This window comes from Diabrotica virgifera, chromosome 2, assembly GCF_917563875.1.
Source record: "Diabrotica virgifera virgifera chromosome 2, PGI_DIABVI_V3a".
Lineage (NCBI taxonomy): Eukaryota > Metazoa > Arthropoda > Insecta > Coleoptera > Chrysomelidae > Diabrotica > Diabrotica virgifera.
The window spans coordinates 273020504-273041127 of record NC_065444.1 but is presented as its reverse complement, the minus strand read 5'-3'; the positions used below and the strand labels follow the sequence as shown (position 1 = coordinate 273041127).

Sequence of the window (20624 nt, the reverse complement as noted above, 5' to 3'; positions counted from 1 at the left end):
TTTTTGAATCTGATATTGTTAATTTTACTTTATTCATCCAATCATTTACTCTTATTAATACTTCATTTGATTTATTTTCTAATTCTCTTCTTGAGTTTGCATCTATGATCAACAACAAATCATCTGCATATGCTATGCTTCCAAGCACTTCAGGATCTATAGTCAATTGTTCCAACAGTTCCTCTAGCATTACATCCCAGAACATAGGTCCACAAACTGATCCTTGTGGACATCCTTTTGTGATATGTTTTGTCTTTTTTCCTGTTGGACAGCTTAGGCTTGCATATCGGTCTTGACAGTAGTTTCTGAGACTTCCGTACAGATTCTTTGGACATCTCATTCTTCGAAGTCTTTCAAAGAATGACGGCCACCAAAGATTGTCAAAAGCCCATTTCAAAAAATACAAAGAGTAAGTGGGAATAGAGCTGAAATAAATCAAAATTAAAATTGAAGAATGAAGCTTAAGTAGAATATTTAGCTGACTGAAAACTTGAGCGCCCTCTATTTTTAAAAAAACAATGGTGAAACAAAACAGAAAGCTAACAAATGTAAGAATGGCCGGTAAAGAAAATATTATTTTGATAACAATTTTCGAAGCGGAAATCGAAACGTCAAATAAACTAAATTTTAAAATAAAGTTGTGCCTTATTCCCCCAAAAATAGTAAATTGAGATCATCTTATAAAAGAGCGGGGATAAGAGTGTTATGACATTACAAAATTTGCTTACTTTTCTTTAATATCACGTTCTATTACATACCAATGATACAGAGTATACTGCACAAATTACATAAATAAATGTTTAGTTAAAATATGGAGTGCAATACGTGATAAAATCCACACAATAAAACAGTGACGATATAATAATATAACTAAAATTAACAAACCACATTTTTTCACGATTTAAGGCCGTGTATACAGGGTGTTTTATTAATAATTGTCCATATAGTAACTGGAGAAACCGTAGCACAAAATATGAAGATTTACCCTAAAACACTTAATAAAATGTGGTTTCTTACTGAGTTACAGGGTGTTTTATCTAAAAATTTAAAAATTATTTTTGCTCATAATTTTAAAACTATTCAACTTATCCTTTTCATACTTGGCAGGAAGTATAGGCACTATACAAACTACTAAATTATGTTAAAAAAGCGTTTCTGGCTATTACCAGAGGCGTACAACGGGGTAAAGTGAATGGTTGACCCTTTCCAAATTCTACGCCACTGGTGAAATTGCAATTTTAGTTCAATTTTTGGATTCTCCAACACTTTCTATGAAAATAATATACTCTTCATTCGTAACGATAAAGTCATTAGTTTTCAAGATATTTGAAGTTAAAAATGAAACGGCACGGTTATTTTGATCAGTGTATTGTGTCGCTTCATTTTTAATTTCAAATATCTCGAAAACTAATAATTTTATCGTTACGAATGAAGAGTGTATTCTCTACATAAAAAGTAATGCAAAATCAAAAAATAACACTAAAATAGCAATTTCGTCAGTGGCGTAGAATTTGGGAAGGGTTAACCAGCCACTATCCCCTGTCGTACGCCTCTAGTGGTAGTTAGAAACGTTTATTTATCTTAATTTAGTAGGGTGTACAGTACCTACACTTTCTGCCAAGTATGATAAGGATACGCCAAATAGTTTTAAAGTACTTGGTACAAATAATTTTTAAATTTTTATCATATGAATCATATCATAAATTGATCAAAATAACTGTGCCGTTTTATTTTAACTTCAAATATCTCGAAAACTAATGACTTTATCGTTATCAATGAAGAGTATATTATTTACGTAGAAAGTATTGGGAATTTTAAAAATGGCACTAAAATAGTAATTCCTCCAGTGGCGTAGAATTTTAGAAGGGTCAACAATTCACCATCCCATGTCGTACGCCTCTGGTAGTAGCTAGAAACGTTTGTTTATCATAATTTAGTAGGGTGTCTAGTAGTCACACTTTCTGTTAAGTATAAAAAGGATACGTCGAATAGTTCTAAAATGCTGAGCAAAAATAGTTTTTAAATTTTTAGATAAAACACCCTGTAACTCAGTAAGGAACCACATTTTATTTAAGTGTTTTAGGTTAAATCCTCGTATTTTGTGCTAAGGTTTCTACAGTTACTATATGGACAATTATTAATGAAACACCCTGTATAGTATGAACATCTACTTTTTTTTTATTATTCCGAGTATTTTCATCAAATATTTTGATGGAAATAAACGACATTATAAAATAAAATGAATTTATTTGACGTTACGGCTTCACATAGGATTTTTTTTTAATAATTAGGCCTAATGAATACGTCGATGTAAAATACATTATTAATACATAAACTTTATAGATCAGATGCATTAACAATAACTAAAAATCGCATTAACAACAAATGCAAACAATCAAAAAATACTGCTCCATATAAAATAAACTTTATTTTATTCAAGAAAATTATGCACGCATGTTTAATATTAAAGAAATGGTGGAGGTTTTTACAAAATCCTTTATAAAAAATGAGTATTGGCAACTAAAATATAGTAAAATAATGTTAAAAGTACTTGAAAGTAGAACAACTGGATGCACTTGCTGCCATACTAATAGCGAAAGAATAAATTGGACTGCTTTTAACTATTATAGAAACGTACACACTAACATGCGGTACGTGATACCGCAAGAAAACATTACGTCAACGTAGCTCAAAGACTAAACCACGTTAAAACTGCAGCAGTTGGGAGCAGGTATATACAAATACATGGTGCTTGGTAAAGAATGGGCCATAGCTTAACCTTAGATTCCTGAGGTCGATAGGTCGATTTAAGCTAACTTACCTTTGTACAAAAGTTGATAATAACCAAAATACAGGGTGTCAAAATTAAACTTTTATTTTATTTATTTTTGAATATTTTCTGACAGGCATGGGACAACAACACGAAATTTGGTAAGTGGTGCTGAACCTCTTTCGTTAAACAAACGTTTCTGTCTACTACCAGAGGCGTACGACAGGGGAACGTGAATGGTTGACCCTTCCTAAATTCTACGCCACTGGCGGAATTTCTATTTTATTGTAATTTTTTTATTCTCCAAAACTTTCTATGTAAATAACATACTCTCCATTCGTAACGATAAAGCTATTAGTTTTCGAGATATTTGAAGCTAAAAACTAAGGAGCATAATACATTAATCAAAATGTGTGCCTTTTTATTTTTAACTTCAAAACCCGAAAACTAATGACTATCGTTACGAATGAAGAGTATATTATTTTCATAGAAAGTATTGGAGAATCTAAAAATTATGCTAAAATAGCAATTTCATCAGTGGCGTAGAATTTGGGAAGAGTCAACCATTCACTTTCCCTGTCGTACGCCTCTGGTATTAACCAGAAACGATTATTTAACATAATTTAGTAGGGTGTACAGCACCTACACTTTCTGACAAGTATCATAAGGATATGTCAAATAGTTTTATAGTACCGGGCACACATAGTTCTTAAAGTTTTAAATAAAGAATAAATTATTTAAAAAAATGAATACTTTAAAATAATAATATTATTTCATAATATCATATTATGACATATCCGTGTCATACTTGGCAGAAAGTGTAGGCATTGTACACCCTACTAAATTATGTTAAATAATCGTTTCTGGCTACTACCAGAGGCGTGCGACAGGGAAAAGTGAATGGTTTACCCTTCCCAAATTCTACGCCACTGATGAAACTGCTATTTTAGCATAATTTTTAGATTCTCCAATACTTTGTATGCAAATAATATACTCTTCATTCGTAACGATAAGTTCATTAGTTTTCGAGATATTTGAAGTTAAAAATGAAAAGGCACACTTATTTTGATTTGTGTATTATGCTCCTTCGTTTTTAGCTTCAAATATCTCGTAAACTAATGGCTTTATCGTCACGAATGAAGAGTATGTTATTTACATAGAAAGGATTGGAGAATCAAAAAATTGCACTAAAATAGCAGTTCCGCCAGTGGCGTAGAATTTGGGAAGGTTTAACCATTCATGTTCTCCCGTCGTACGCCTCTGGTAGTAGCCAGAAACGTTTGTTTAACATAATTTAGTAGGTTGTACAGTACCAGCACCACTTACCAAAGTTCGTTTTGTTGTCCCATGCCTGTCAGGAAATATTCAAAAATAAATAAAATAAATGTTTAACTTTGACACCATGTATTTCGGTTATTATCAATTTTTGTACTAAGGTAAGTTAGCTTAAATCGACCTATTTTAACCTCAGGAATCAGGTTTAGCTATGGCCCATTCTTTACCAAACACCCTGTATACACCACCTGAAGGTACCTACACAGATGGTGTTCTAGAAATCTTTCATAAAACACGTTTTACAACAAAATATATCTTCGGAGCGGTGTGTCAATGGTTAAGGGTTAAAGATTACTCTAGTTCAGCGTTTTCCAAACGGTGGGTCGCGAGTCGCGACCCACTAGTGGCTCTTACAGTAGCTGAGTAGGGTACAGTGATCGCGTTCCTTATTTTTTCTATCATCATGGATGAGGGATGGGTCGCGAATATTGCGAACATCAGAAGGTGGGTCGCCAGACATAAAAGGTTGGGGACCACTGCTCTAGTTGGTGTGTGATCTTCTTCTTAGCGTGCCTGTCCGTTCCGAACGTTGGCGATCATTCTGGCTATGATGACTTTGTTAGTTGCTATACGGAATAGTTGAGTTGAGGTCTTTCTATACCATGCTCTCAGGTTAGCAAGCCAGGATATTCTTCTTCGTCCTGGGGTCCTTTTTCCTTCAATTTTACCTTGTAAAATGCACTGGAGTAGCTGGTATCTGCCTTGATTTCTCATTATATGCCCTAAGTACTGCAGCTTACGGCCCTTCACGATGTTGACTAAATCTGCGGTTGTGTTCATCCTCCGTAGTACTTCTTCATTGGTGACTTTGTCTGTCCATGGTATTTTCAGGATCCTTCTGTACAGCCATAGCTCAAAAGCTTGAAGTTTCGATAGAGTTTCCGCCTTCAAGGTCCACGTTTCTACTCCGTATAAAAGCACTGAGTACACGTAACATTTAAGGAGCCTTATCTTTGTTTTTAGAGTGATGTCATGGCTCTTGAACACAGAGCTCATAGTCAAGAATACACTTTTTGCCTTTCCGATGCGACATTTAATCTCTTGAGTATTGTCCCACGACTCATTGATTATAGTGCCCAAATAGTTGTATTGTGAGACACGTTCAATTCTCATTTGGTTCACATACAGATTTACGCCAGTTATGTTTTGCTTGCTGATGATCATTAGCTTGGTTTTGCTGGTGTTTATATCTAGTCCATATGTTCTACTGGTCTCAGTTATTTTATTCATTAAGTTTTGCAGCCCTTCTATGGTATTGGAAAACACTATTGTATCATCTGCATATCGCAGGTTACTGAGCTTGACTCCATTTATTGAGATGCCTTCATCAATATCTTTTAGAGCCTCTTCAAAAATGTGCTCTGAGTACAGATTGAATATCAGCGGTGAAATTAAGCATCCCTGTCTCACTCCCCTTAAGATTTTGATCTGATCTGTATATTCTCCATCTATTCGGAGCACTGCTGATTGATTCCAATACAGGTTAGCTATTATTTTCAGGTCTCTTCCGTCAATCCCTGTCCTCTTCAGCACTTCCATCATTTGTTCATGTCGGACTCTATCAAAAGCCTTTTTGTAGTCAATCAGGCATGCAAAAACATCACAACTGACATCTCTACATTTCTGAAACAACACCTGCACACTAAATAAAGCCTCCCTTGTACCAACGGCGTTCACAAATCCAAACTGATTGGGCGCAATTTGTTCTTCGCATTTTCGGTAAATTCTATTATGGATGACTTCATGGTGTGTGATGATCCTTCAAATTCATTGAAATGCAATAAGAGCAATCTTACCACGTTTGAAAAATTTTAAATAATTATTCTCGGACTCGAAATATCGAAGTCCGGTCCTGAGTGACGTGTTTTGAAGAGCCATCGCATTTCCTACAGATCTTATTTCCGATGATTCCGGAACACCGGAAAAAGCTCATCTGTTTTTTGTCGGTGTTTGCCACTCATTTTATTACTATATGAAAACCTTTTAAAAAAGGGGGTTGCGTGTGCCGTGCGGTTTATTTTCCATATCATTTTCTAGAGAAGACGAGTGCTTTTTTATGTCTGTATATTTTGTGAAAATTCCCAGCTAAATTTGGAAAATGGTGATGTTTAAGTGAGATGGATGATTTTCGATGTGAACAGGTAACATGTATTTTGAATTATATTGTAATGTTTTTATTTTTTAATTTATTAATAAATTTAAAACTTACTTTAATTAAATATTGAATGGGTTGCATATGTGAGTCCATATTAAATGTAGTAATGAAACAAAGACTTACTCACAATCATTTAATTATACTTTGACGACCGGTTTCGATCTCTACATTATTCAGATCATCTTCAGGTCGGCGTTACAAGTAGTTAAATGATGCCGTTACAAGGGATGCGTTGCCACTTAGTTGTTAACATGGACGTATTAACATGTTAACAACTAAGTGGCAACGCATCCCTTGTAACGGCATCATTTAACTACTTGTAACGCCGACCTGAAGATGATCTGAATAATGTAGAGATCGAAACCGGTCGTCAAAGTATAATTAAATGATTGTGAGTAAGTCTTTGTTTCATTACTACATTACTTTATTTAGTTTTTATTTTAATTTATTTACACTTATTTCAATTAACTACACTAACACAATTATTTGCTCTACACAATAATTTAATTGTTTATTGCTGAACGATAAAAGTTGGTATCTCAGACTGCCTTTAAAATATAAATCGTTTCGCTTATATATTTTATATGAATAGAATTGAATGTATGATACAATGGAAGATAACAGTGGTCTTTATCTTTTTCCCTTACTTGTACTCTGTCTCATCTTTCGTCCTCTAGTCAGATTAAAGGCAAGCGTCCACAGACCCGCATCGTACGCATCGGACGCATCGTACGCAACGGATTTTAGTTTGCCTTGTACAGAAACTTATGTAACCGCGTCCACTGATCCGCATCGTACGGATCGCATTATCGATTGTCAAACTAAAATCCGTTGCGTACGATGCGGGTCTGTGGACGCTTGACTTAACTGACCTTTGTATATCCATTTTAAAGGAGCTACAGTCGGAAAAATGAAAGATTACCCATGAACGATCACATCAATCACTTATTTTGTATTTGCTGGCTTTTTCTATAAATAACAAACGTTTGTTATAGAAAAAGACAGCAAATACAAAATAAGTGATTGATGTGATCGTTCATGGGTAATCTTTCATTTTTCCGACTGTATACGATTTCATACAAATCCGCATGCTTGTTTTCCTACCTCACAGCTTTACTCCCAGCTTATAAATTTCCTTTTTGGACCAATTTTGAAAAAAAATTTGCTATTTCACGTTGCGTTGAATCCCGTCTTTACCTTTTATCTTTTTCTGTTACATTTTTCTATTCCACTCGTCCTGCCGTTCCAACGTTCCATGGGAGTTCTTTTTAATATTTACCAAGAAAAAGATAAATGCTGGTAACTGTCTATCAACCACATTCTTCTTCTTCTTCAGGTGCCATCTCCGCTACGGAGGTTGGCAATCATCATAGCTATTTTAATTTTTGAGGCAGTAGCTCTAAATAGTTGTTTCGAGCTGCATCCAAACCACTCTCTCAGGTTCTTCAACCATGAAATTCAACGTATTCGTAATCAACCACATAAAAAACAACAAAATTCAATCTACTATTAGTAGATTACAAAAATTTCTACCGTTTATAAATTGTTATAAAAATTTTCTCGATTTTGTTTGTCGCGTCATATATTTTCCGACTTCTTTTGATGTTCCAATAAAACATATTTATTTTGCTTTCCGGCTTAAGAACAGATCCATTAACGTCAAAACTTCAGTTAGAATTAAAAATAAGACTTTTCTTTTCCAATAAATCGAAATAGTTTATGATCTTAACGGGCTTTAGCCAGGACCGTACCTTTTGAATGATGAAGCATTAAAAAAATCCTGGAATAGGTTGAAATTAATTTTACTAGTGTAAATAAATATTTCGCGTATGTTGATTAATGTTTACATTAGCAAAAGCCGTTCTGAGATCATTAATTCTACTTCTTCTTCTTCAGCCTGTTTGCATCTGCTCCTGGAAAAAGGCCTCCCCATGAGTTCTCCATTCTTCTCTGTTTTGCACTGTTTGGTATCAGTTTCTCCCCATTTTTGCTTTGGTGTCGTCTAGCCATCGTTTTTGTGGTCTTCCTTTACTACGACTGTGCTCGCGTGGTCTCTTAGGCTATTGATTATATTCAAAATAAGATAGCTAAAAGGAACTACAACGTTAACGGGGTTTTATTATTTCATATGGTCAATGGACATCTATATATGAAAAAACCGCGGAGTGCTACCATTTAAAGGGGTGCGTTTTTGAGAAATGGGTGAATTAGTCCCTGGGCACAGGTTACATTAGGGTGAGTTCTATGCACTTTTAGTACAAACATATCTACATAAAAATTGTTCCTGGTTAAATTTCCTATCTAAATATCACTTTATAAAGTCAATGATACTTTTTTTTACAAAAATATATTCAAAAGAAAAAGCACAAAGAAACCCAAAAGAAAGAAATTTTGTTTTTTGTCCCCTAACTTTTGTCCACGAGGATATAGGTATAGACATTGCTTTACAGAAAAAAAATCTACATATTTCTTCTTTAAAATGCTGTTCAGTAGAGGTAATTAGGATTTATAGTTTTCGAAATATGATTTTTCAAAGTTCGCCACTCACAGCAATTTTGGGCAATTTTCCTTGTTATTTCGCAAATATTGTTCTGTAACTATTTTCTACGTAACTTTAGGTATATGCAATGGTACACGTAATAGGAATAGAAATCAATTACCTTTAAAATGGTCTACTGTATATCGTTGTACGACTTTTTTTAAAGAGATTATGGTTTTTCAAGGTTTTATACTTTTAACGATTTTTTATAATATAATATAAAAATAAAATAATATTATTATATAATATATTATATATAGTATATATATATATATATATATATATATATATATATATATATATATATATATATATATATATATATATTGCAAGGTATGCGACCGTTAATTTAAATTTAAAGGTATTCAGCTAGTGAATTCAGAGGTTGAATCGGTCAATTTAGTTGGCAATTAAATAAAGAAGTCAACTACTTCATTGATATATTGAAAACGTTTCGCTTTACAATTTCGAAAGCTTCATCAGTTCACTACAAATAAAGGATGAAGTCTATAAGTATAAATAACCTTAACAAAAGTGATATAATACTTACAAAGCAATTTGTAGTATGTTTAAGATGTTAAAACAAAAATTCTACAGATACTACTCATTCTATAACAACAACTTAACGATACACTGCGGAAAAATACACCATGTATTAATGTTCATTGGCTAGTTATTTAATTCGGTGATTTGAATCTCACTGAAGCCTTCATTTGTAGTTGATCACCGTTAGACGAATTAGCGGCAAATGAGATGTTATTTTTCCCTATGCCAAATCCACCCACTAGCCGACGACACGCATGTTTGTAAGATTTATGGCTCAAGCCCTTGAGTAAGAGGTAGAATATTGACTTAACTTATACAGGGGTGTTAGAGAAATTTTTTGTTCGAAGGGTAGAATAACGTGGCAGAATTATTTGAAGCTTTAAATCTCGGAATATGGGTTGTGTTGATTTGTTTGTTATGTAAGATGGGATTTATTATGGCAGAATTATTTGAATCTTTGCATCTCAGAATATGGGTTATGTGGGTTATAAAAAAAAAATACCGGCGGGCCTGGAAATAGATATGAAAAAACGGACTACTTAGCAATATCGGAAGAAGACGTCAATGATTTGGCAATAGATAAGTAGGAATAAAAGGAACGGAATTTTAAATTTGGGTTTTGTAATGTCGAAAAACGGAACTGCAGGGGCAGAAATAAAAATGAAAAATATATTGGGACAACAGATCTTGCATCAGACAACTCTATAATGATCTGGAATAAGAACATCAAGGGAAAGAACAAAGAAAAATGTGATGTACTTAATAATTGTACGAAGCATCATGGCATATGCCTCCGAAATTTCGGTCATAAACAAATCAATCCAAAAGCGCATTTCCCAATCGAAATGGAAAACTGGGAAATTGTTGTGGTCTCACAAGAAAGACCAAGTAACAAGTGAGGAGATGAGGAGAGATGCAATGGAAAAATATGCCCTGCATTATAAGGACGAGAGAAGACTGAATGATACGGTCACGTCTGCGGAGCAGAAAACACATGGATGGCAAGGTTGCAGAATGAAGCCCAAGACAAACAAGAAGAAGAGGACGACCGAGAAAATCTTGGAAAAATGAAGTCGGAGGCTGTGTCTAAGAAAGGGTTGCAAGACGAAGACTGTGAAGATTGACCCATATTCCGAGATTTAAAGCTTCAAATAATTCTGCCACGTTATTCTACCCTTCGAACAAAAAATTTCTCTAACACCCCTGTATAAGTTAAGTCAATATTCTACCTCTTACTCAAGGGCTTGAGCCATAAATCTTACAAACATGCGTGTCGTCGGCTAGTGGGTGGATTTGGCATAGGGAAAAATAACATCTCATTTGCCGCTAATTCGTCTAACGGTGATCAACTACAAATGAAGGCTTCAGTGAGATTCAAATCACCGAATTAAATAACTAGCCAATGAACATTAATACATGGTGTATTTTTCCGCAGTGTATCGTTAAGTTGTTGTTATAGAATGAGTAGTATCTGTAGAATTTTTGTTTTAACATCTTAAACATACTACAAATTGCTTTGTAAGTATTATATCACTTTTGTTAAGGTTATTTATACTTATAGACTTCATCCTTTATTTGTAGTGAACTGATGAAGCTTTCGAAATTGTAAAGCGAAACGTTTTCAATATATCAATGAAGTAGTTGACTTCTTTATTTAATTGCCAACTAAATTGACCGATTCAACCTCTGAATTCACTAGCTGAATACCTTTAAATATATATATATATATATATATATATATATATATATATATATATATATATACTATATAATATATTAATCTTATTATATAATATATTATATATAGTATATATTATATATTATATAATACCTAATACAAAAAAATATTATTTTTACATTTTTTACGATTATTTTTGGAATTTGTCATTATAAATTTTTTTTCTTGTACATGAATATACTATATATTGCTCAATAAAGAGGGCTTACTTTCTGTTCTTTAAAATGGTGTATCATCTATATTTAAATATATAATGGAAACCGAGTGATTCTTTGATATTTTTTTACCTGTATTATTTAATATTATTTCTTTTACAAAAATTACATAAACATTAGTCTTAGAAAACATCACTTTAGTTAAAATTATTTAAACGTTGACATTTAAAAAATTTTCAAAATCTAAGTCCATCTCTTCGTTATTTTATTAGCTTCAATAACTTCCTCTGACACCTCAGTTATCTTAGAGTTCCCACAATTAGTACCCATGCACATGCACCCTTTGCAGAATATTGAACAACTAATTCCTATCTTCCTACAACCGCAGTTTTTTGTACATCCTTTGGTACATTTACATGCTATTTTTTCAAGCAAAGCTTGAAAGCAGGAGCTTTGACAGTAAATATTGGAATTAATCCATATTTTGAAGTTTGCCCGGCCGAGTCAAGTGGATCCAAGGTATTATCTATAAAAATAAGCTTCAATCATAACACACAATCCCATAAAAAAGTTATAATGGGGAATTTAAAAAATAATCCTAAAATCAAAAATCGTTGCAAGTACTTTTACATTTTGAAAAAGCATATCTTATTCAAAAATAATCCTAGAATTTTTTATAATACACCATTTTAAAGTAAACAGAATAAGCTATATTTTTTATTATATAATATATACCTAAATGTAGAAAAAAAAGTTATAATGGAAAATTTAAAAAATAATCGTAAAAAATATAAAAACTCGTTAAAAGTATAAAGTCTTGAAAAAGATAACCTCTTTAAATGAAGTCGTACAACATTATACAGTAGAATATTTTAAAGGTAATTGATTTCTATTCCTCTTACATGTACCATTACATATGCCTAAAGTTACGTAGAAAAAAGTTACAGAACAATATTTGCGAAATAACAAGGAAAATTGCCCAAAATTGCTGTGAGTGGCGAACTTTGAAAAATCATATTTCGAAAACTGTAAATCGTAATGACCGCTATCAAACATTATTTTAAAGACAAAATATGTAAGTTTTTTTTCTGTGAAGCAATGTCTATACCTATATCCCCGTGGACAAAAGTTATGGGACAATAAACAAAATTCCTTTCTTTTGGGTTTCTTTGTGCATTTTCTTTTGAATATATTTTTGTAAAAAAAAGTATCTTTGACTTTAAAAAGTTATATTTAGATAGGAAATTTAACCAGGAACAATTTTTATGTAGACGTGTTTGTAACAAAAGTGCATAGAACTCACCCTAAGCCTAATGTAACGTGTGCCCAGGGACTAATTCACCCATTACTCAAAAACGCACCCCTTTAAATGGTAGCACTCCGCGGTTTTTCATATATAGAAGATTCATTGACTATATAAAATAATAAAACCCCGTTAACGTTGTAGTTCCTTTCTATAGTACATAATCAATAGCCTAAATGTACAATGTTTCTGGTCCACATTTCGTTGTTTTGCCGTACCACGTGTCCTACCCAGTTCTCACTCTATTGGCTGACACCTCTGTTAGTGGTATGGTCCTCATTTCATAGGTCGTAACTGGTAGAATACAACTGTTGAATACCATTTTCTTTAGATTTATTTTGTTTTTTAACACAATCTTCAGTCTTCATACTGTTGTCCTAGTCATTCGGATTCAACACTATTGAAGCGTTTTATAAATGATGTATCAAACCATAGAAATGTTTTATTTAAATTCATTTTTACACTGATTTTCTCAGATTTTCAGTTCCTAAAGCCTGGGTTTACGGTAAATTACGTCAGATTACGGTGAAAAATTCAAGAGGTTCTTCACTGCGGCAATGGAATGTGCAAACTCAGCAAGCGGTGGCTTCCAACTAGAGATTGCAATTGCTGGATCCAGCATCCAGCAATCCAGCTGGATCCAGCGCTTTTTTTTACATGCTGCATCCAGAAAACCGTGCTGGATCCAGCAGCGCGGATCCGCAAACATGTCAAATTCGAAATAAGTTACTTAATGCCTTCATTAGCCTCTTTATTCAAAGCCGTGAGTCGGCAACTTGCCATTCTATGACGCTAGCAGTAGCTCAGTATGCTGAGAAGCTTCTACTCTACAGCCTAAAAGTTTGCATCGATAAAGCGTTGATAGACATTGATTTTGAGATAAATTCTCTGCTGGCGAATGATCAATAATCAATGAGTTGATCGCCACTTTTTAACCGGTGAAACTGGCTGTAAAAGCTCTTTGCAGATGAGAGTTGACTTTGATAACGGCCGACACAACCATGAAATTTGCCTTAGACAAACTAAATAGCCAGGACTCTACCCTTAGTGCCGATATATCTGAAGAACTACGCAACAGAATTGCGGAACGGTGCCTCTCTGAAATTACAGGTACATCAGTGGACTTAAACAAAATCCAAAAAAGTCTGGCGAAGGACTAAACAATCCTGGTTATTTCCTCATGCCGAAAAAGAATGCAATGCGACAAGAGATGAAAAATTTGTTGAGTCATATAAATAAACAAATGATTGTGGAACCAGTACAAGAGGACATAATGGAAGAAGGTGGGCCAACTAATCCGGAGCCCGTGAATTTTACTGGAACAAGAACTTAACATTGAATTGAAACGAGAAAGAGAAAACTTTTATAACCAAAAAAAACTGATTCTCAAAAAGATTACGAAAAGATTTTGGAAAAGGAAATGGCTATTTATGAGACCGAAGGAGTGAAAGGCGATTATTTGTCCATGGTCTATGACTATTTAATGATCTTAAAACCGACCAGTATAGAGACCGAAAGGGCTTTCTCCGCAACCAGCTATATGTGCAGTTCTGTGCGCAGTAGGTTAGGCCTATGTTTTTTAAGGTCTCACTTCCAAAAAAACTAAATAATTCATGTTTCTGTTGTTTAGAAATTTAGAATACAGACAAAAAAACATTGAAATCGTGTTTTTATTTTGATTCCACATTTTGCTGGATCCGCGCTGGATTGAAAATGCTGCTGTATTGCAATCCCTACTTTCAACGCATCCTTGGAAACCACCGCTATTATTTTGCATGGTACAGTTTTTTATGACGTCATTCATCGCAGTGTTATGGTCGCAGTTTGTCGGTGCCGCTTTCGAGGAAACCGAGGCTTTAGTATTGTTGCTTATGAGTACTATGTCATCGGCAGATCTTAGATGACTCAAGGTACTAGTACACTTTAGAAGACCAAAAATAATCATTTTTTTCAAGAATTTTTGTCTCAGAACCTTTATCAAAAATGAACATAAAACATTTTACATATTAAAATCTAGCTCTTATAGGTATGGATCCCGCGTATGAAAAAAAAAAGTTGATTAATAGCAAGCTGAAAATTTGTTAATAGCTTAAGGGTGTCTAGTCGGATAAACTTTGATATATGGGAACACTGGAACAGGGGCAGTTTTAATTGTGGAACAGGTTAAAAATTTGGAACGGTCACACCACGAAAACGGCACATTTATTTTGTCCGACAGAACAGACTTAAACTCTTCGAACAGAGATTAAACTCTCATGCAAAAATCAAACTGCTATTTATCACCAAATGGGCGTTTTAATGAGTGGAACATGTAAAATATGTCAAATGACAGGAATTATGACAGGTGATAAATAGCAGTCTGATTTTTGCATGAGAGTTTAATCTCTGTTCGGAGAGTTTAAGTCTGTTCTGTCGGACAAAATAAATGTGCCGTTTTCGTGGTGTAACCGTTCCAAATTTTTAGCCTGTTCCACAATTAAAACTGCCCCTGTTCCAGTGTTCCCATATATCAAAGTTTATCCGACTAGACACCCTTAAGCTATTAACAAATTTTCAGCTTGCTATTAATCAACTTTTTTTTCATACGCGGGATCCAGACCTATTAGAGAGTACAAAAAATATATCATTTTTCATTTATGCACTTACATTAATATTGTAGAGGACGCAAAATTCAAGGCCTCGAAAAATGGTGGCGGACAGTTAATCTCAGGAATGGGGTATCTGAAACAAAAAAATCGTACTGCATTTGAAAAAGGAAGGTTTCTTACGTGACAATTTACCACAATATAACCAAAAAAATAAAAAATAAATATTTTTTAACCATGAAGAACTGAAGAAAAACAGACGATTTTTTCACAAAAATTTTTCAAATTTCCGTAAAATCTTTTTTTGCGGAATTTTTTACTAACGGTGGCAAATTGTCACGTAAGAAACCTTCCTTTTTCAAATGCCGTACAATTTTATTGTTTCAGAGATCCCAATCCTGAGATTAACTGTCCGCCATCGGAACTACTTTTTTTCGAGGCCTCGACTTTGACGCCCTGTACAATATTAGTGTACGTGCATAAATGAAAAGAGATATATTTTTTGTATTCTTTAATAGTTAGATATTAATATGTAAAAAGTTTTATGTTCATTTTTAATAAAGGTTCTGAGAAAAAAAAATCTTGAAAAAATGCCAATTTGCGGAATTTTAATTCCGCTAACTAGGGGAGTGCATTTAGATTTTCACTTCGGAAAAAATCAAACAAGATAAAACTTTTTGTAATTTCATTAAGAAATGTTTAATAAACAACATATCAAAAAGTTCTACTCGAGAAGTGGGTGCTTCATTTTTTATTAAACAAATGAACAGCGAAGTTAGATGTTTTTTTAAATAACTCCGAAAATATAATTTTTAGAAAAAAACTGACTCGACCATTGAAAAATTCAGAAAATTTTACAAAAAAAACCTTATACAAAAATTTTTCTAAAATTAAATCTCTAGCTTCTGTAATTTTTTATTTATAACACTAAAGTCACCCTTCTCACACACATTGGCGCACTGTAAACTAGCGTTGGAAGAAGTGCACGGTTGAGTTTTTTTAATGTAATTCTTTAACTAATGGATCAAAAGAAATTTTACAAATTGGACATGAAAGAAGATGAAATAAACTATCTGATGGTTTTAATAAAAAGAAATAAAATGTATGGACATAAGTACGGTGTGGGCGGAAAATGAGCCTTACATGAATTTTGTTTATAAATGATTTAAAAATGTGTAACTAATACAATTTTACTTATAAAACTCTCAAATTTGCACAACTTACCTTTCAAGTATCGTTCTTAATGACGATTTATTCAAAAAAAGTCTCAAATATTTAATTCAAATAATACGATGTCTCAAAAAATGTAATTTTTGAAGACTTCGCAGTTTTACAGAATTCCCATCAATTTAAGACGGTATTACTCAAGTCTGAATAAATATAATACAATTTTTTTGCTATTTTTTGAAAGCTTGGGATGTAATCTTTAAAAAACACTGAATTATTTTAGTTTAAAAATGAAACAAATAATTTCTTTTTGAGAAAACTAAGAAAGATAACAAAAATGTAATACAAAAACCGAAAATTACCAGCTGAAAAAGTGTATATACAGAGTGATCAAAACTTTTTTCTGTAAAATTTACCTAAAATACATTTAATAATAAGCTTTAACAATAATAAATGTTCAACAAAAAAAATTTTTTTTTAGGTCTTATACAGTATGTCTGCGTAACTTGGAACCTATTGATAACTTTTTTAATATCAGTTTTACGAAAAAAAGTTATTCATTATAAAATACTCTTCATCGTATATGACATAGGATGCAACCATAAAATATCAAATTTTGTTCATTTTGTACGAGGTATGTCAAAAAATATGAATTTCACTCAAGAGTAAAGTACCTTTATATTTCACAATATCGAAAATTTTTATAAGAAAAAATTGTTTGGAATTAAAAACTATGATCCAATATGTAATTATATCCTTCTAATCGTAAATTTGTTTTTTTTTAATATTCTTTCTAATACATTTTAATTTTTAATATTATTGTGAAAATTATTTGTATATCTTTTTTTTGAGAATGAAATTCCATATTTGTTTGATGGCATTCTACTTGTTTTTTATTTAAATATCCGCCATTTTGGATCCACCATTTTGAAATTTAAATTTTTAATCTTTAATTCAGATTCAACAACCTGTTAAAAATAAAGACAATAAATGTTTTAGAAAAATGTTCTTTTTTATGTTCTTTTTAGAAAATCCGCATTTTGGATCCGCCATTTTATAGTTTATAATGTTAACATTTAATTCAGGTTCATCAAAGCTCTCAAAAATAAATATATGTAGAAATAAATACATTTTGTAAAGAAATTATGATTTTACAACTATTTTTTAAGTTATTCGCCATTTTGGATCTGCCATTTTATAATTTAAATTATCAAAATTTGATTCAGGTTCAGCAACCTCTCAAAAATATCCACATATGTATATGTAAACAAACACGTTTTATAAAAAAAATGGATTTTACAACTACATTTTAAGGATTTTTAGGAAAAAATCCGCCATTTTGAATCCGCCATTTTGAATTTGCAAATTATAATGTCAGATTCGGGTTCAGCATAATCAAAACTAAAATAAAAACATTTTTTATCAAAATAAAATGTTGAATTCACGCGTATTCTTAACATTATTTATAAAAAATAATTGTTATTGTTTAAACAATCAATAAACAATTAGCGGCGAAATTTGTGAGTAGAACTTTTTACTTTAACATATTTATAAACTAACAAAAAAAGTTTTAGAAAAATATAACCTTGTTTGATTTTTTCCGAAACATTGTATCTTTTCGTTCTAATTGCACTCCCCTAAACTATAATTAAACAAACCTTTACAATTAAAATGATGAATGAGTTGCACATGCGAGTCCATTTCAAGAGGGTTGTAGAAATAAATTTAAGACTTACAATCTATTTTGTCCCACCTTGGACGAGCGGTTTAAAATATTAAAAAAATATAAATTGGGCCTTTTTAGCTCTGATTTTGGAGGTGTATATCGAGCGTAGGACATATATATTTTGGTGAAAGGTCAGATTCTGTCCTCTATAGTGGAGAGATTAGCAAGAGGGTGGCCTGTTACTGACGAATAGTATGCACGTTTCCCGATACATCTCCTCAGGATTTTTCCATTTCCAGTTTCATTCCATTTTTAGTTGAAAATTGCGTTTCTTTGGCGTTTCTTTAGTGACACGTGTTGTATTCGATAACTGGCCTAATAAATGTTTTGTAGGTATTTATGCAGGAGGGTTTTAGATGAAGTATATCCAAATTGTCTCTTAATGTTGATTTTCCAGTTGAGAGTTCGGCTAAAATGAACTCCCAAATAGGACACCGAGGGTCTGAATTAATTGCCTTTCTCCAAAAAGAACTGTCTGGTTCCTTGCGTCCTCGTATCGAATGCTACGGGGATGTTTAAATAAGTAAATCGGGTTTTAGTGGTGTTGAGTGTAACTCTGCATTTATTGAACCACCTCACGACATTGATCAATTGATTTTGAGCTCCCTCAAATATAAATGGGTGTTTCAGCGTCCCTTGAACGATACCTGCGGAGAGGAGTGCAGTATCGTCAGCATATAGCAGGATAGACTCAGACTTGCTTATGGGGTGGGGGATGTCACTGTTATAGACTGTGTATGAAATTGGACATTTCGGTAACACGTCACCCAGAGAAGCCACGGCGGACATTTGAACAAAATGTTTCGGAGAGACTTTATAAACAAATAAGAAATTTCTATGATGTCTCACACGCACTTTGTTTTATTTAAATATAAAGATAGGGAGCGGTTAATTAAAGGTTGAATGAGGAAATTGACTATGGCCTGTACAGTGGCCACACCTTAATTCTACGGTACATATTATAATATGGGGTTTGCTCCAGAATCAAATTACTTCTCATCTGCATAATATTCCTTCTCACCAAGGTCTTCAAGATCTTATTACACGTGATTAGAACTTATTATCTCAAAACCAAATTAATAAATTCATCTAAGTATGCCAAGACGGTGTAAAGCTCTAGTTAAAGATGTCGCTGGAGGAAATAATTATCATAAAGATTTTTTACATTTATTGTTAAATTAATGTTCAATAAATATATACCTCAGTCCGATCCAGAATTCCTGCCAAGCGGTAAGCTAATTTTCTATCGTTGACGGAAAGCCAGTGAAATAAATTTTGGAAATATTCATTAAATGGAAAGATGTACGAACGATATTTATGGACTTGATATTTATGAATGAAAGATTTTAAGATTTCAGTTTAAATTTAGCAATGTCAGAATTATTTTTGTTCGATCGTATTCGAATAGTCTCTTCTTTTTCTGGTAAACGTGACAAGGGTTTTTCTAAACTGTAGTGACAAGATTTATAAAGAAATGGTATTTTTGGGGAGAATATTTGATTATATATAGCAAAACACAAGGTGATTGTTTAAAAATGTATAGAATTTTATTATTACATATTTACCGAATTACAATGTGCTATCATGTTATACTAACCTAAAAATATAGAGAATCAACAGTTACATGTTAATGCTTTCCTATTATCATCATAATATTTTCTGTCTGTCTGTCACTCTTGAGGACTGAGGATGTTCCTCTGGGTCCCGAATCCTCAATGCGCTCTAATCATTAAGCATTGAGCATCATAGTCTGGACTACCGTCAAGACATATAGCAGTTTATTTGAGACATGGTTGGAGATTCAGGTATTACTCAAATTTGGGACATCTTGGATATTAAAGCACCCTATGTAACGCACAGCCGGCACAGCTGAATGTGGCTGAATTTTTATGTACAGTGTTGCCATGCTGTTTTCTATATATTTCTTTCATAATTTCAATCAATGTTAAATGTACCTACAATAATAACAGAATAATAACATTTACTTCTCCGTCATTATACTAGGTATAATGACAAATGAGGTGTCAAATTAAAGCTTATAATACAAGGATGGTACTAAAGGTGGAAAATTAGATCTAGGTTGTCTGTCCGTCTGTCTGACCGCGAATATAACTCCTCCGTCACTATAACAGGTAGAATGACAAATGAGGTGTCAAATGAAAGCTTATAATACAAGGATCGTACTAAAGGTGAGAAATTTCTCACCTTTAGTACCATCTTTGGATTATAAGCTTTCATTTGACACCTCATTTGTCATTCTACCTGTTATAGTGACGGAGGAGTTATATTCGCGGTCGGACGGACAGCAGGACAGACAGCCTATGTCAAACTTCTCACCTTTAGTACCATCCTTGGATTATAAGCTTTCATTTGACACCTCATTTGTTGTTCTACCTGGTATAGTGACGAAGGAATCATATACGCAGTTGGACAGACAGACGGACAGACAGCCTAGGTTAAATTTCTCACCTTTAGTACCATCCTTGGATAAGCTTTCATTTGACACCTCATTTGTCATTCTACCTGGTATAATGACGGAGGAGTTGAGTTTGCAAACAGACAGACAAGACGGACGGACAGACGGACGTGGACATTTCTCACATTT

The 20624-nt window shown here is 33.0% G+C and overlaps 1 protein-coding gene and 2 long non-coding RNA genes across 9 annotated transcripts in view; 2 read left to right on the top strand and 1 right to left on the bottom strand.

Annotated features, from left to right (window-relative positions):
• Nucleotides 1-20624, top strand: part of LOC126880627 (protein lap4-like) — a 506864-nt gene that overhangs the window by 62639 nt on the left and 423601 nt on the right. The window lies entirely within an intron of this gene.
• Nucleotides 9223-10449, bottom strand: LOC126880638 (uncharacterized). The gene is made up of 2 exons (XR_007696661.1): nucleotides 9350-10449; nucleotides 9223-9286 (listed from the first exon to the last, which is right to left on the bottom strand). It is a non-coding gene; the product is annotated as an uncharacterized LOC126880638 (long non-coding RNA).
• On the top strand, nucleotides 10485-10990 carry LOC126880639 (uncharacterized). The gene is made up of 2 exons (XR_007696662.1): nucleotides 10485-10863; nucleotides 10927-10990. It is a non-coding gene; the product is annotated as an uncharacterized LOC126880639 (long non-coding RNA).